The 18,449-nt window shown below is 41.0% G+C and overlaps 1 protein-coding gene across 2 annotated transcripts in view; it reads right to left on the bottom strand.

Annotated features, from left to right (window-relative positions):
* Positions 1–18,449, bottom strand: part of GPBP1 (GC-rich promoter binding protein 1) — a 54,795-nt gene that overhangs the window by 34,109 nt on the left and 2,237 nt on the right. The gene's annotated exons all lie outside the window — the stretch shown is intronic.

Genomic DNA, 18,449 nt, shown 5'->3' with positions numbered 1-18,449 from the left:
TAGAAATTCTAACCATCTCTTGACTTACTCATCTTTGAATACTCCCAAACGTGAGCACATGCTAATAATAATCTTCTGTTTTCTCCTGTGCACTGTCTGCTGTCAGTCCGATAGACAGGTCCCCAGCCACAGAACCCAGGAGGGTGGAAGGAAAAAGAAACCCCACTCCCCTACATGTGTAAGGGGAAAGCGAGTTTCAAAAGCTCCACCCTATTCCTTTTCTTTTCACCATGCTTTGTGCCATCTGATTTCATCCCATCTTTCTTTCCCTATATAAATATTATGGGTTGAACTGTGTCCCACCCCCTCCAAATTCGTGTTCTCGTCAGAATGCAATCATATTTGGAGATACGCTCTTTAAAGAGGTGACTAACTTAAAGGGCACTGTTAGGGGTGGGGCCCTATTCCAATCTCCTGTCTTTCTAAGAGGAGGAAATTTGGACTTACTGACACCAGAGCAGTACAGCACAGAAAACAATATGAACAGGCAGCAAGAGGGTGGCCATCTGTAATCCAAGGAGAGAGGTCTGAGGAAACCAACCTGCCTGCATCTTTCTGTTCAACATCTTTCTAGCCTCCAGAACTGAGAAAGTAAATGTGTGATATTTTGTTGCAGCAGCCCTTGTAAACTAATGCAAATAGCAATATTAGAAATACACTAGCTAAAAACATTTAATATTAAAAAAATAAATAAAATAAAAATAAAAACATTTAATATTTCCTTTACACGTATATCAATTGGTGATTACTACCAAGAGGAAGGTTGCAAATAAGCAGTCACTCCTGTTAATACACCAGGAATTCAAGTTTGTTAGGAATCTTCTACCAGATTCTAGGTCTAAAGGCCCCATCCTATATAATAAAAGGCTAATATGCAAATCGACTGAATGGCGGAACGACCGGTCGCTATGACACACACTGACCACCAGGGGGCAGATTCTTAAGGCAGGAGCTGCCCCCTGGTGGTCAGTGCGCTCCCACATGGGGAGTGCCGTTCAGCCAGAAGCTGGGCTCATGGCTGGCAGCCGCGGCAGTGCTAAGGATGTCTGACTGTGGGCTTAGCACTGCCTAAGACGTCAGTTGGACAGCCCCCGAGGGCTCCCGGACTGCGAGAGGGCATAGGCCAGGCTGAGGGAGTCCCCCCCCCCCGCCAAGTGCACGAATTTTGTGCACCGGGCCTCTAATGTAGATATAAAACGTTAAGATTTTTAAATGCTGCCAGTATGAAATCATACCCCAATTTCTCTCACCCAATTTACAACTTGTTCATAAAATCCATGTCTGAAGTCTGAACCATCTACAATAAAAAATTCCCCAGAGAAAACTGGTTCTTTAAAAGCCCTAATATAAATTTTGTGCAGTTTTAAATGTTCATGCCTGACTTAAAAAAAAAAAATCAGATCATTGTTTAATTAAAAGCCCAAACTATAGTTCTTCAAATTAAAAAACAGTACACTTTGATAAAAAGTACACAAACAGGCAATAGCTAAGGCATTCTAAATAGAGGCAGAGTTCAGATGTTTACTCTCCTCAGCAGATCGTTAGGCTGGATGGCCTTACCAAATTTACATCATAATCTGTTTCTTCTCTTCATTAAAATGGAGATGACAATTACTTACCTTGCAAGGGTCAACCTGAAACTGTTAAAGCTATAAAAAGACAACTACCCTTTACTACCAGACCATCTACATTCAAATCCTTGATCAGGTTAAATTTTTCAAACACTTAGTCAAACTGCTAACATCAGGCAAGCAACAGAAGATGATTACTCAAAGTAATCCTTAATGCTCTTTATAGTAAACCTGTGGAATTCTTGTTCAGTATAAAAACTTAGTTTAATGTATTAACAGGTTTCATTTTTTAAAAGTGGGGCTCTGGCCTAAGCAGTATATGGGGCAGAGCAAAAAAAATCAAGGGGTGGTCCTAGCCAGTGTGGCTCAGTGGATAGAGCATCGATCTGTGGACTGAAGGGTCCCCGGTTCGATTCCGGTCAAGGGCACTTACCCAGGTTGTGGCTTGATCCCCAGTGTGGGGCATGCAGGGAGCAGTCAATCAATGATTCCCTCTCATCATTGATGTTTCTCTCTCTCTCCCCCTCTCCCTTCCTCTCTGAAATCAATAAAAGTATTTTTCTTAAAAAGCCAAGGGATGCAAACCAGGGGTGAAGAGTAGGAAGGAGAAGGTAACAAGTACGTGGAGTGCCCAGCTCAGCGTGTCAGCATCTCAGCAGGTGAGACAGGACATCCATGCAGAGGGACAGCGAGGGACCAGGCATTGGACCCACAAGAATGAGGATGGCATCCATATGGGGAGAAAGCAGCAGCTACTATAGGGAATCAAGAAATCAAGGTGTCCACATGGGGGGAGGGGAGGGGAGGATAGTAAGATACTAATGTCCATATACAAAATAAAGGTAAACACTTCTGTTTACATATATGTATTTTTCCCTCACCCAGCTCTGTGTAATAGCAATAAGCATATTTAACATCTGGCTTCTGAAAACCATTTTTCACGAAATGGTTTTTTAAAGAATAGCTGATTCCAAGGCTGGGAAAAGATGACAAAATAAGCCTGGAATATTTTGTTGTAGCAAAAAGCAAGGAAGTGTTCAAATAATGACTGGGAAATTCTTAAAGGACATAGAAACCAGTTTCAATGGGTTCCCATTCCCATTGGCCAGAGCAGTGACAATTTGAACATTAAAAATGAGGAAAGACATGTCAAGGGCATCAACAAAAATGGTGAAATATGGAATTCCAAAAACCTCCACTTCCACAGAAATGCCAAAATGTCAAGCACAATTTGTCAGAATCAACTGTCAGAATTCTGAAAAAATCAAAGGTTTATAACAATCAACAAGCAGAGAAACCTTAATACGGTGGAGAAGCTCTGTGGCATTTTTCCTTGCCTTTGACCCACATCTCTCTCCCTGGCACAGTGGAAGTCTAACACCCAGGTGGGACCCTGGTATCTGGCTCCACAATAAGCAGAGTGAACCTATTCCCACAGAATCATGTGTGTCTGTGTGGACTTGCCTAAGGCTACCGGAGAAATGACCAGGGCACTTACCTTTGCTTTGCCTAATACGGAAGGAAAAGCTCCTGTGCAGAGGGCACCCACCCAAACCTTGTAAGGCATGAACCCCCTGCCAGAGACAGAGGTTCACAAATGATTAAACAACTCGTGACCCGGTGCCCGGATTCATGCACACTGAAATTAACTAGAAGGTGGCTAGTGCGGCAGGACTGGGCAAGACGGGCGGGACGTGCCCTGGAACCAACCTTCCGTGGTCCCTCCCCAGCATCTGCGGAGTGAGCAAGGTCTCTCCGGCAGGTGGGGTCCCTCAGCCTGGCCTGCAGGTATTGGGCCAAAACTGGATCTCCGACATCCCCCCAGGAGTCCCGGAGTGCGAGAGAGCACTCTGCCAAGTTGCTGTCGTACAGGGTGTGGAATGCAAACGCAAGTGTGCAGTAACCAGATTCAGGACCGACAGTGCCCCAGCAACACATAACCCATGCCGAAGGTAGAATTGCGCAGCCCCACAAGGAATCTGGCTCCCTCCTCTCTGGTTTTGGGGTGCGTCACCCGAGTACTGCCGTTGCCAAGTCACCGCAGCTTGTCAGCTCCTGCATTAAGCGTCTGCCCCCTGTTGGTCAGTGCATGTCATAGAGACTGGTCTGATGGTCAGACACTTTGCATATTAGCCTTTTATGCAAAGTGTCCCCTTGGGAGTTCGACCGGGAGTTCAATCGCTCGCTATGATGTGCGCTGACCACCAGGGGGCGGCGCAGAACAAAGGCAAGCCCCAGCCAGTAGGCCCCAATTGGCCCTGATCGCCAGCCAGGCCTATGGACCCTACCCGTGCATGAATTTCGTGCACCGGGCCTCTAGTGTATATATATATATTAGCATACCCAAAGCCTGGGAGGAAAGGGTAAGAGATTTCTTGGGAAATTATTTCATTGCCAAGAAATGCCTTATCCCAGGGAACTTGGGAAACCACACAAATGCACAGAACAAGATACATGCATAGGGGAAAAAACTGAAAACGCCCAGTTTTCACCTCTCCGGCTGATCTTTTAGGTTCAGCAAAAACAGGAAGTGAAGGCTAAGACAGAGTTATAAAGTGGCTAAACATTAAAGAAATGTCCCCAACGAAGACCCAACAGGCAAAAAGACTGAGAGAGCTATTTTTTCTTTCACTTTATTCCTTTTTGGCTCCAAAAAGGTATCTGCACTAGAACTCAAACTGAACACTGTAAAGATGGCTCTTACTCAAAGAACTTTAGAGTAGTCGTTCCATGGACAGCTGAAATAAAATGCTAGTGTACAGCATTGGAATTACTTTCTGTAAACCACTGAACCTCTATGAAAGTTTTATTGAAGGCTGCAACCTGAGAGTATAAGGGGGATAAATGATAATGGATAGAGACCTGACTTGGGGTGGTGAGTAAAAAATACAATATACAGATGAAGTATTATAGAATTGTACACCTGAAAGCTATCCTATATAATAAAAGCCTAATATGCAAATTGTCCTCTCAACCAGGTTTCCGCTAGGAGTTCAACTGCTCGACCAGTCGCTATGACACGCACTGACCACCAGGGAGCAGACGCTCCAACCAATAGGTTAGCTTGCTGCAGGTGCTGATGGGCTGGACTGGAAAGTGAGGTGTGAGGTAAGAGCCCCAGCAGAGGTAGCCGGGGCGGAAGCCAGGAGGGACTGGGTGGCTCAGGAGGCTGCTATGCGTGATCCGAGAGCAGGGGACTGCACAGCCCTCTGCAGCCTGTGGCGTTCTCAGTGTGCGATTTATAATCTTCAGAGCTACTTCTTTTTATTTAGGTTTCACTAACTACTCCAGGGGAGTGGGTAGCACCATTATGGGGGGGGGGGGGGGCGTGCCAGGTGTGCCTGCCCAAGGCCAGAGGGTGGCCTCGGGCTCCCCAGGGACGCAGCAGAGAGGGGGGCGGGGCTGAGTCGGAGAAACCAAGTCCAGAACTTGAAAGGAAGCGGGAGGTAGCAAGGAGCGGAGGGCGACAGCTGCGCAGGGGCCTAGAAAAGCTGCTGGGTGGGGGCAGCCGAGGAGCCCGGTGCCTCTCCCATGGGACAGGCTCCGTGTCTCTCCCTCCTCCTCCCTGTGACCCGTCACCCCAGCTCTCCTCTGAGGCCCCGCCTGGGCTACCTTACACAGCTCCACTCGGCCTGCACAGCCAGCACAGCCCCGGCCACAATGCCTCTGGGGATCTCCGCCCCCGGAGAAGAAAGGGGGAGGCTGCAGATAAGAGGTTGCAGGAGGAGGGGGCGGAGCAGGGCACACCAAGTTAGATGGAAGAGAGGGAGGGAGAGACCCCACAGACTGGGGACAGAGATGGGCGGGAAAGGAGGGCAGGAGCGTCATGACCCCATTTTACAGACTCCAGCAGAGTGTGTGTGTGTGGGGTATGCAAAGACAAAAGAGGGTGTGAGGGGACTGGATAGATGGAGATCAACTACGTTTGATTCATGGCCTATTTATTTTTATTTTTGTTAATATATTTTTATTAATTTCGGAGAGGAAGGCAGAGGGAGAGAAAGAAACATCAATGATGAGAGAGAATCGATCGGCTGCCTCCTGCATGCCCCCTACTGGGGATTGAACCCACAACCCAGGAATGTGCCCTTGAATCGAACCCAGGATCCTTCAGTCCGCAGGCCGTGGCTCTATCCACTGAGCCAAACCATCTAGGGCAACCCGTGGCCTATTTAAAACCACTGCAGTAGGTTGAGCAGGGGTCTTACCACAATGGTGTTACCTGATAATAAGGGTGTCTCTCCTTATGTTGGGTAATCAGAACTGCAGAGAAGTAAAGATACACCCATGGAGCCTGCAAAGGGTTTCCATGCACAGGATGCAATTTACTTCCTGTGGCAGCTGAAGAGGGTGAGCAGAGCCTTGTGAACATGAGGTCTCCAAGACAGAGGCTGGAGGGAAAGTGCGTGGCGAGCATTCCGCACTATGAGTTACAATCTGTATACAAAATCCTAATATGCTAAGTGTCTGACCCAGAGGTCCAGAGGTCGACTGGTCGCTATGACGTGCACTGACCCAGGGGCAGATGCTCCGACGGTAGGTTAGCTTGCTGCTGGGGTCCAGCCGATCGGGACTGGGTGACAGGGGCCAGACACGCCCTGGAGCCCTCCCATGGTCCCCCAGCCACCAGCCCGATTGCGTCTGGGCAAGATGGGCCTGATACGCTGATCACCAGCCAGGCAGAGGGACCCCACCTGTGCATGATTTTGTGCACTGGGCCTCTAGTATAATTATATTAACCTATGTCACCCCAATAAATTCAATGAAAAGGTTAAAAAAAAAAAAAAGGCTGCAACCTGTCTCAGCTGTGAGGATTTGCACACTACACAAGATAATATGCTAATCCTGGTGTGCTTAAACTTTTATTTTTTGCATTAATTTCTTTAAGTTTTTTCATTAAAATATCCTTGTTAACAAAACAAAACAGCCCTGGCTGGTGTGGCTCTGAGCGTTGTCCCATGCACCAAGAGGTCAACAGTTCAATTCCCAGGCAGAGTACATGCCAGGGTTGTGTGCTCTATACCCAGTAGGGGACGTGCAGAAGGCAAAGATCCATGTCTCTCTCCCATTGTTGTTTCTCTCCCTCTCCCTTCCTCTCTCTCTAAAATCAACAGAAATTTATTTTTTAAAAACAACAACAACAAGAAACCACTAGGTAACCACAAGCTAAGAGTCAGAGGTTACCCAAGCCAAAGAATACAGTCTTTGCCCTGGCCAGTTTGGCTCGGTTTGCTGGAATGTTGTCCTGCACACAAAAAGATGGCAGGTTTGATTCCTGGTCAGGGCACATACCCAGGTTGCAGGTTTGTCCCCAGTCAAGGCACCCAAGAAAGGCAACTGATCAATGTTTCTCTCTCACATCAATGTTTCTCTCTTTCTCTCTCTCTCTCTAAAAATTAAAAAAAAAAAAATTTAGAAAGGATACAGGCTTTACAAAAATAATTTAGAAAAGTAACTGAATGAACAAGTAACTACAACCCACAGCAAGCAACCCTGAGGATTAGGGGTAGAGGGAGAGTATTTCATTCCCAGAGTCTACAAATTACAATATTCAAAATGTTCGATTTTCTACAAAAAAAAAAAAAAATCATGCAAAGAAATAAGCATGGCCAATTCACAAGCAAAAAGAATTGGCAGAAACTGTCCCTGATGAAACACAGCCCTCAACTGTCTGAAATACAAAGAGCTGAAGAAAACCAGAACAATGTCTCAATAAATAGAGCAGCAATAAAGACACAGGAATTATAGAAAAGAACCAAAGAAAAATTCTGGAGTCAAAGACAACAATAACTGAAATGAAAATTTCACTGGACAGTTTCAATAGCAGACGTGAGGCAGAAGAATCAGAGAACTTGAAGAGAGGTTGCTTAAAATTATAATGTCTAAGGAGCAGGAAGAAAACAAAAAACTCAACAGAGCTGAAAAGATCTGTGGGACAGCACACACACAGAAGTTCCAGAAGGAGAAAGAGGAGAAAAGGGCAGAAAGAGTTATCTAAGGAAATGATGGCTAAACACTTCTCAAGGTAGTTAAACACACAAATATATGTATCCAAGAAGCTAACCAACCGCAAGCAAGATAAACACAGAAAGATTCCCCTCTGGATGCCACCCTGCACCCCCATGTGTGCACTTACTGCTTGGCCCCTTTCCTCTCCAACAAGACAAATGCCATGAGCCCACCTGCACACACAGGTGCACATTGGTAGGAAAGAAACCACCCACAAAAAGAAGGTGGCTCACAGAGCAGCTACAGCAGGTGATGAAAAACTTCAGTTGTCCTTAGACGTTAGAGGTAAACACTATCTCTGGTATTGGGCAGGTGAATAATATTCACAGACCTAGGAACTGTGATCCATTTTAAGAACCCTAAAGTCCAGGCAACTCTGGCAACCAGCACTTTCACCATTACTGCCATGCTGAGACACAACAGCTGATGGAAATGCTGCCCAGCATATTAAACCAGCCTGGGACAGACAGTCTGACTAGTTTAAGGAGAATGACATGATCTTACAGATAGAAAATTATAAAGAATCCGTGGGGGAAAAAAGAAAAAAAACTAGAGCTAATAAATTCAGCCATGTTGCAGGATGACAGATAACTCAGAAAACTCAAGTGTATAAATGACAATCCAAAAGGAAAATTTAAACAATTCAATTCTACTCAAAATAACATGCAAAAGAATAAAATATCTAGAAATAAATTTAATCAAAAAGGTATAAAACTTGTTCACTAAAAACTACTGAAGATAAATTTAAAAGACCAAATAAATATAAAGACATCCCACATTCAAGAATTGGGAAACTTAATATTGTTAAGATATCAGTATTATCCAAAGTGATACACAGATTCAACATAATCTCTATTAAAATTCCACCAACCTTTTCTGCAGAAACAGAAACGTCATTCTCAAATTCATTTGGAACTGCAAGGGACCCCAAATATTTTTAAAAATATATATTAAAAAAGTAGAATTGCAGGACTCACAGTTCCCTATATCAAAACTTACTACAAAGCTACCATGATCAAAGCAGTGTACTACTGACATAAGGACAGATATATAAACCAATGGAATAGAACTGAGAGTCCAGAAATAAACTTATACACATATGGCCAAATGAGTTTTCAAAATACTTAAGATGATTCAATGGGGGAAAGAAGTCTTTTCAACAAATGGTACTGAGACTACAAGTGACACCATATACAGAAATAAATGCAATAATGGATCAAAGACAACTGGAAAAGCTAAAACTATAAAACCATCAGAAAAAAACAGAGGTAAAGAAAGCTTCATGACCTTGAATTTGGCAGTGGATTTTTTAGACATGACACAGAAACACAAACAACAATAGGAAAAAACTTTTATCAGACAAAATGGACTTTAAAACAAAGGCTATACTAAGGACACTTCATAATGATAAATGGATCAATCCAACAAGAGGATATAAACCTCATAAACATTTATGCCACCAACAAAGGAGCAAATAAGGATACAAAGCAAATACTGATGAGCATAAAGGGAGAGATAAGAAATAGTCATAAAAAGATGATTTTAACACCACACTGACATCAATGGATAGATTTTCCAGACTGAAAATCAACAAGGAGTGTCTTTAAATGGCACACTGTAGAAGATGGATTTAATTGATATTTTCAGAGCATTTCATCCCAAAGAAGCTGAATATACATTCTTTTCAAGTGAACATGGAACATTTTCTAGGATAGACTACATGCTAAGGCAATAGCTAAAAAGACATACTGAATACATACATACACATTACACATCACACATCACACATCACATACACACATACACATACATACACACACACACACACACACACACACACACACACACAACCTTGCTAGGCAATTTGCTTAGGGCTTTATAAGTTTTACCTCATTCAGTCCTCACTGCATCCCAGGAGGTTATTATCTTTTTTTCAAAACAAGAAAAACAGGTTTATACAGTATATGTAGATATATAGATATATACAAATACATATATTATATATATATATATATATATATATATATATATATAGCACATTTTAAAGTTCCTAAGGTCACAGTACCCATCAGTGGCAGCTGAAATTCTTAAGCACTATACACACACACATACATACACTATAAATAACCCAGGATACATAAGGTAGAGACCTTTCTGATCTTAAAAATACTAGCTTTAATATCAGGTACTGAAGCATTTCCCTAAGTTCTGAGTAAGACTTAGTATTACAACTATCTCAAACTTCACAAAGTACAATCTCAATCTCTTCCTAGGCAGGTAAAAGACAAGTAGTTTGAGCTACCACTGCAGTCACAACTGGCTCTCCACTAATCTTGCTTAACTTTGTCCCCAAATAGACTCTTGTACTCATTCAATTCAGTCCTTTGAAGGATAATTTAAAGGAATAAGGTGAAAACATTTTCACTCCCTTTTCTCTGTTTCCAAGTTCCTAAAAAAGGAACTCATATTAGTGGAGGAGAGACCAAAGAGTAATTCATGTGAAAAATCTGAAACTAACAGTTGTTATAGGAAAAAACTAAGGCAACTAAGCTTGCATTGCAATAGTCCTTAAGCCATCTTATCAGGTGAATCGCATTTTTCAAGTCGTTTTCAACAGAGCTAGTAATCCATGAAACTCTGATTTCATCCTTCACCTGATATTACCGTAATTGCCCCAAGTTTAGTCTCCTTCAGCTTTAGTAAATAAGCCCTTACATGCTCCACAATTCAGAATCAAGGACTCTATTTACTTCATATTCACAGAACTTCAGAACAGACAAACTACATGAATTTAGGAATCTTAGTTTTGCCTTGTTTGCTACTAAAAGCCCAACACCAATGAAAGTACAGCACAGCAGGCACTTAAACATCTGCTGAGCCAATGACCATCACTAACACAGACCAGCTCAAGAGAGAAGAATCCTACATCCATCGCTGAATCATGTTTCACAGTAAATAAGTTGATACTTTGGACCCTACTTCCTCATTTCCAACACAGAAATACTGTCACTTGTTTCCCATTATGCTCAGGTACAAATTAGGTAATAGTAACATTTCAAACCACTTGAAAGCAGATTGCTCTATGAATTCAAAATGGCATTCTTTTGCAACAGGTCTTTCTTCACATGCCCATAAAAAACAATTTCCCCTTTTACTAGTAATCCAAATTTCCTATAGCAGATTTTAGAAAACAAAAATATGTCAATCATGTCTTAAAATAAAGAAGAAAAAAATCAAATGTTATAATTTCTATTTATCCACTGCTACTCAATAGAAATGACATTAATACATATATACCAATGAAGAGTCCACACATATGGTCAACTGATTTTCAATAGAGGTTATTTCAAAGTGATTCAATGGGAAACACACAGAACTGGGACGACTGGACATCTATATTAAAAAAAAAAAGAACCTCTCAACCCTTTCCTCATATCACACGCAAAAAAGACAACAGACATATAAATGTGAGCTAAACAATAAAATTTCTAAAAGGAAGCAGGAGAAACTCCTGTGATCTTGGGTTAGGCAAAGATTTCCTAGGACACAATAAAGCACAAACCTTGGGGGGAGGGGGGCAGTGGTAAGATATGTACACATATAATACCTCAATAAAAAAAGAAAAAATAAATAAATAAAGCACAAACCTTGAAACAAAAATTAACCGATTTTACCTCAGAATTAAAAATGTCTACTTTTAAACACAGTTAAGAAAATGAAGACAAACCACAGACTGGGAGAAATTATTTGCAAAAGATTTGTATGATACACATACCCAAGTAGTATATAAAGAGTTCTTTCAAAAAAAAAGAATTCTTCCAACTCAGACAAGTGAATTTTTGAATGGGCAAAAGATGTAAACAAACACCTCATCAAAGCACGTAAAAAGATAGATGCTCAACATCATCATTAGGGAACTACAAATTCAAACTACAATGCAAATTCAAACTGTACACCCACTAGAATGATTAAAATTAAATTCTGTATCATTGATTGAAAGTTGTGCTGTCCATTATGGCAGCTATTTAAATTTAACTGAAATTAAATAAAACTTAAAATTCAGGTCCTTATCTGCACTAGCCACATTTCAAACGCTCGTTACTGGCCAGTTCCCACAAGGAACGGTGTAGACAGACACGTCCATTATCTCACAGCTGTACTGTACAGCCCTGCTCCTCGACTTACAACACTAGGAAGTTAACTCTGACAGAACACAGATAACAATTCAAATTCTGGCTCCCTCACTTATTGAGGACCTTGAGTAAATTATTTAATCTCAGACTAAGTTTCTTAAAACCATTAAATAGCATTTATTTCACAAGGTAATTGGGAAAAACTGAGATACGATACAAATATTAGTTGTGCCAAAAAGAAAATACTTCTGAGATCAAACCCATTCAAAGGGTGTATTTGAAGCAAGTTACAACTATCATCATAAGGAAAACAAAATGTAGTTGCTAAGAATATTTTCTAAGTTCCTGAAACAGAATAGTATTGTACTTTCCTCCAATCACCACCTTAAAAACTGTAACTATGAACCATAATGGTTAGGAGTCTAGACTGTGGATACAGAATGTATACATCCAGAAATATCACTTATTGGCTATATGGGAAGTAACTTAAAATCCCCTGACTTCATTTTCTCATCTGTAACATGAGGACAATAGGACCTTCCCACACACAGTGTGTATGAAGCTTAAATTAGTTAATATACTTAAAAGACTTAGAACACTGCCTGGAACATGGTAAGCATTGATAAATATTAGTTACCGAGATCTGCTCATTATTATAGGTCTTGATATCCAGAACACAAAAAACTCCTACAACTCAACAACAAAAACAATCTGATTTAAAAATGGCTGAAGGACTTGAATAAACTTTTCTCCAAAGAAGGTATACAAATTGCCTAAGCACATGAAAAGACATTACTAATCATTAGGGAAATGCAAATCAAAACCACAATGCCCTAGCTGGTGTGGCTCAATGGATAGAGGGTCGGCCTGCGAACTGAAGGGTCCGGAACTCGATTCCAGTCAAGGGCACGTGCCCTGGTTCCGAGCTCAATTCCCAGTAGGGGGCGTGTAGGAGGCAACCGATCAGTGATTCTCTCTCATTGATATTTCTATCTCTCCCTCCCTCTCTGAAATCAATAAAAATATATTTTTTTAAAAAACCACAATGAAAAAACAAAAAACGAGATACCACTTCAAACCCATTCGGATGGCTATTATCAAAAACAGAGCCCAGCCAAAACCGGTTTGGCTCAGTGGATAGAGCGTCGGCCTGCGGACTGAAAGGTCCCAGGTTCGATTCCGGTCAAGGGCATGTACCTTGGTTGCGGGCACATCCCCAGTAGGGGGTGTGCAAGAGGCAGCTGATCGATGATTCTCTCTCATCGATATTTCTAACTCTCTATCCCTCTCTCTTCCTCTCTGTAAAAAATCAATAAAATATATTTAAAAAAAAAAAAAAACAGAGCCCAGGCTCAGTAGCTCAGTTGGTCCAGATAAGCCAAAGTTGAAGGTTTGATCCCAGATCAGGACACATACAAGAATCAACCAATGAATGCAAAAAAATTAACTGAACAACAAATTAGTATTTCCCTTTCTCCCTCTCCCTCTCTCCCCCTTTTCCCTCTTTCTCTCTCTAAAAATCAATCAATAAATTAAAAAATATTTTAAAAATACACACACACACAATAACAGCAAGTGTTGGAAAGAATGTAAAGAAATTGGAACCCTTGTAGACAGCTGATGGAAGTAAAAAAAATGGTGCAGCCCCTATGAAAAACAAAGTTCCTGAAAGAATTACATAGAATTACCATATGATCCAGCAAATTTACTTATAGGTATATAACCAAAAGAATTAAAAGCAGGGATTCAAACAGATATATGAACATCAATGTCCACAGCAGCACTGTAAGCAACCCAAGTGTCCATCAACAGATAAAAGGATAAACAAAATGTGGTATATACACACATTAAATTATCCTGTCTTAAAAAGAAAATTCTGATTCTGACACCTGCTACGACATGCATGAACCTCGAGGACATGATGCTGAGTGAAATAAGCCAGTCACTAAAGAACAAATAGTGCACAATGAGGTACCTAGTAATCAAATTCATAGAAATACAAAGTAGAATGGTAGTTGCCAGGGGCTGAGAAGAGAGAAAAAATTGGAAGTTAATGCTTAATTAGATGCAGTTCTGGAGATGGATGGTGGCAATGGCTGTACAACATTGTAATGTACTAGATGCCACTGAACTGTATGCTCAAAAGTACCACAAAATGGTCAATTTTATGTTTATTGCCCCTCATACACTGTTTGGGAGATTAGTGTGAAGGGGGTGGGAAATCCCTCCATCTCATACATTGGTTAGAAAGGTAGAAGGATTTAAACCTTCTAAATTCATTTAAATTTAGAACACACTTTCTTCTCTAAATTTATAATAGTTCAACTTCCTATTTGTGGGGTGAAAACTTTAGCTAGTTATATTGACAATTATGGGGTGTGAAGGATTACCTCCTACTGTGATTTTTAATATGTCACAAATAACTCTGAAAGAAGACGGTGTCTAACTCCACTCCCCTGGATGCAGCCTAGATTTAATGATCTGCTTCTAAAGAAAAGAATGTGACTTCTACGAATAGGTAGGTTATAAAGGGCACCACACCTCACCTATCCCCTTTTCTCAAGTCACTTGCTCTGGGAGGCACAGCTGCCATGCTGCAAAGAGAAACTCAAGCAGCTGGCCAGGCCAGCGTGGCTCAGTGGTTGAGCATCGACCTATGACCAGGAGGTCACGGTTCGATTCCAGGTCAGAGCACATGCCCGGGTTGAGGGCTGAATCCCCAGTGTGAGGCATGCAGGAGGCAGCCGATCCATGCTTCTCTCTGATCATTGATGTTCCTATCTCTCTCTCCCTCTCCCTTACTCTCTGAAATAAATAAATATTTTTATAGAAATAAACTCAAGCAGCTGGATGGAGACATCCACAAAGGGTAAAGAACTAAGTCCTTCCGACAACAGCCAGCATCAACCTGCCAGCCAATGAGACCACCACTTGGAAGGAGATCCTCCAGCCCGTCAAGCCTTCCATTGGCTGTAGCCCTGGTCAATGTCTTAAGATTTTATGAAAGACCTGGAGGGAACCAGAACCACTCAGCTAAACTCCCAAATTTCTTACCTACAGAAACAATGTTGAAAAAATATTATTCCTTAAAAACTCATTCATTAAAAGGATATATATTTATGTCCACTGAAAAGCAAACTAATTTAACTAGTATGCAAGTGTAAAAGGTAACTTCCTGAAGATTTTTCATTTTTAGAATTTTTAAAAATCTATTTACAAGTTCTGTCTCTCAAAGGAAACAACCTATTTAACTAGGAGGTTAAAACTTCTGTTCTTGCTAAAAAGATGCAGAAACTAACAATTACTTGAAGGGATACAGAGCAAAAGCTTATAACTGATAGGTGGGACAACTGACAAAAAGGAAAAAAGCAAGCAGATAAAACTTAAAAAAGAGAGAGAGAGAGATCCAACCACTAAAGGTTTATCAGTAATTCTAACTTTTGTTTCTCGTGAGGGTTCTATTGAAAATTATGGACCTGATCCCCAGGAAAATACATAAGCACCCCTAAAACTATCCATTTCAGAGAATTCTCTAACTATACTGTCTTCCACACCCACCCACGCAGCCAAAAAGAATTCATGTTAGAAATTCCTGACACACAAAACATTGGGAGGTTAGAAGAGTCAGGGAATACAGCTCTTTCCAACCTACTCTCCCTAAGCATGCCAAATACACAACCCTAAGGGCTGCTAAAATAACAAAACCAAAAGCTATACTTTAGATAGGTTCTCTGACCACAGGAGAGACTATGTGGACAAGAGAATGGAACTATAGGCAAAAAGGTGAGTTAACAGGTGATTTCCTTGGACAAGGACCAAGCTAGAATAATAAATGAAACTGGAAATGAGGAGGCAGGGCCCGAATAAGTATTGCAGGTCAGGCAATTAAAATCAACAAGAGCCCTAGCCAGTTTGTCTCAGTGGATAGAGCGTCAGCCTGCGGACCGAAAGGTCCCGGGTTCGATTCCAATCAAGGGCACATGCCTGGGTTGCAGGCTCGATCCCCAGTAGGGGGCGTGCAAGAGGCAGCTGATCAGTGATTCTTTCTCATCATTGATGTTTCTACCTCTCTCCCTCTCCCTTCCTCTCTGAAATCAGTAAAAATATGTTTAAAAATAAATGCAACAAAGTAAAAACATTTTTAAAAATAAATGAGAAAAAGTAATTTCAGACTATGATAAATACTGATTTGACATGTAAAATGTATTAAGCAGAATCTTAAAATATAGAAAACTTTACATCTATATTACAATCCATAATTAACAAAATCAGTTTTATTAAGAACTAAGGCCAAAAGAGGTTACGTGAATATACAAGGTCACATGGGCCCTTTTCTAGATATTACAAATCCTAAACCAAAAACCTTTCTAACTCCCAGACATTCCTCACTTTCTACATCACTGCCCTTACCTGGATCTAAATTGTCACCTAAACATTTTCATCAAAAATTAAACAGAAAAGGTGGTTGCATCTAATACAATTAGATAATTTGGCCTGGGTTTAGGTTCTATCCTCACTTGCTAATTTTACTTTCAGATTAGAGATTTTCATCTTTATTCCCTTCTCCTGTAACTCTCTAAATTTTATTTTCTTCTTTCTGTTCACTCCTGTTCTTTCCTTATTATTTCCCATCAGTCTTATTTTCCTACTAGTCCTCCCTTTCTCAATTCTAAAGTGTCAACACCTATAGACACAAAAATCCATGCAGTAATCTCAATTCAAAACCAGAGAAAAAGGAAAACAAAGTTAACATGCATTTAGCTCCATACCTGGGCAAAGAGTCAAGGGTGCATGAGATCTTAATATAACCTGACACAACGTTTTAATACTTTGCTAACCCAAGTTATTACTAACAACAGCAAAACCAACAATAGTTTCTCTTCTATCTTTTAGCTTGTCTCCAAATAGCAATCAAAATGAACTACAAAGAAGCAGCATATGAAAAAACAAAAATATCAGGACAATGCGCAAATACAATTGAGCTAATAAAGTAAAATTCACAGAGCAGTGTTAAGTATGGTACAATGACTACCAGTATAAGCATGGGGCTTGGAGATTTGGTCAAGATGCCAATCTATCCTTGGCCCTAACCAAGTTAACTTTGCCCCCATCTCAGTCTCCCTAAATCTTAGTTTTCTCACCTATGCCACTGTAACAGTACTTTTCTCATACGATTATGGTAAGAATTAAGATATACCATGTAGCCCTAACCGGTTTGGCTCAGTGGCTAGAGCATCGGCCTGCGGACTCAAGGGTCCCAAGTTCGATTCTGGTCAAGGGCATGTACCTTGGTTGCGGGCACATACCCAGTAGGGAGTGTGCAGGAGGCAGCTGATGGATGTTTCTAACTATCCCTCTCCCTTCCTGTCTGTAAAAACATCAATAAAATATATTTTTTTTAAAAGATATACCATGTAAAGTACAATGCAAAACATGACACAATCACTATCTATAAATGTTAGCCATTGTGATAGTTATTTTTAGACCTATAGTTTAGGCCCAAGAGGAAAAAATGGGAGACGAGATAGGAGAAAAAGAGGTACTTATGGGAGGGATAAGCAGGAGCCCAGTCACTGTTCCAATAACTACTAATACTATATATTTCAATGCCAAGAAAATATTTATCAAAACAATCAAGTAAGGCCCGGCTGAGCATGGAACTGTGAACCAGGAGGTCACAGTTCCATTCCTGGTCAGGGCACAAGGGGCTGTGCAGGAGGCAGCTAATCAATGATTCTCTCTCATTGATGTTTCTCTCTCCCTCTCCCTCTCTGAAATCAATAAAAATATATTGAATTAAAAACAAAACAAAAAAACCACCATTCAATCCCGTAGGATAAATATTAAAAAATACTTCACGCCCTAGCCAGGTAGCTCAGTTGGAAAGAGCTTCATTCTGATACACCAAGGTTTCAGGTTCTAACAGGGTCGGGCACATACAAGAACCAAGCAATGAATGCATTATTTTAAGTAAAACAACAAATCCGATGTTTATCTGTCTCTCTCCCCCTAAAAAATCAATCAATTTTTTAATATATTTTATTGATTTTTTACAGAGAGGAAGAGAGAGGGAGAGAGAGTTAGAAACATCGATGGGAGAGAAACATCAATCAGCTGCCTCCTGCACACTCCCTCCTGGGGATGTGCCCGCAACCAAGGTACATGCCCTTGACCAGAATCGAACCTGGGACCCTTGAGTCCGAAGGCCGACGCTCTAGCCACTAAGCCAAACTGGTTAGAGCCAGTCAATCAATCTTTAAAAATAAAAGGTAATTCATTCACAAAAAGAATTCTAGTATGGCAATTAATACTCACTTTTTTAAATATATTTTTACTGATTTCAGAGAAGGAGGGAGAGAGAGAAATATCAACGATGAAAATCATTGATCGGCTGCCTCCTGCAGGCCCCCTACTGGGGATGGAGCCCGCAACCCGAGCATATGCCCCTGACCAGAATCGAACCCTGGACCCTTCAGTCCACAGGCTGACTGCTCTGTCCACTGGGCCAAACCAGCTAGGGCGGAGCTAAGATCTTAAGAAATAATTTGAAATAAAACGACTTCCACAAGTTTAAAAAACTAAATTTCTATGATAGATTTAAATGTCAAAACTTATGCCTTAAAACAAGCTACTTCACGAAATATAATATTAAAAACCAAGCCCTATAAAGTTTTAAACATGAATAATTTTTTGGGTTTTTTTCCTACCAATCTAGAAATCCATAAAGCCTAAGGTG

This window comes from Cnephaeus nilssonii, assembly GCF_951640355.1.
Source record: "Cnephaeus nilssonii genome assembly, chromosome: 2".
Lineage (NCBI taxonomy): Eukaryota > Metazoa > Chordata > Mammalia > Chiroptera > Vespertilionidae > Cnephaeus > Cnephaeus nilssonii.
The sequence above is the reverse complement of the archived record's forward strand: the minus strand, read 5'-3'. Positions and strand labels throughout refer to the sequence as shown.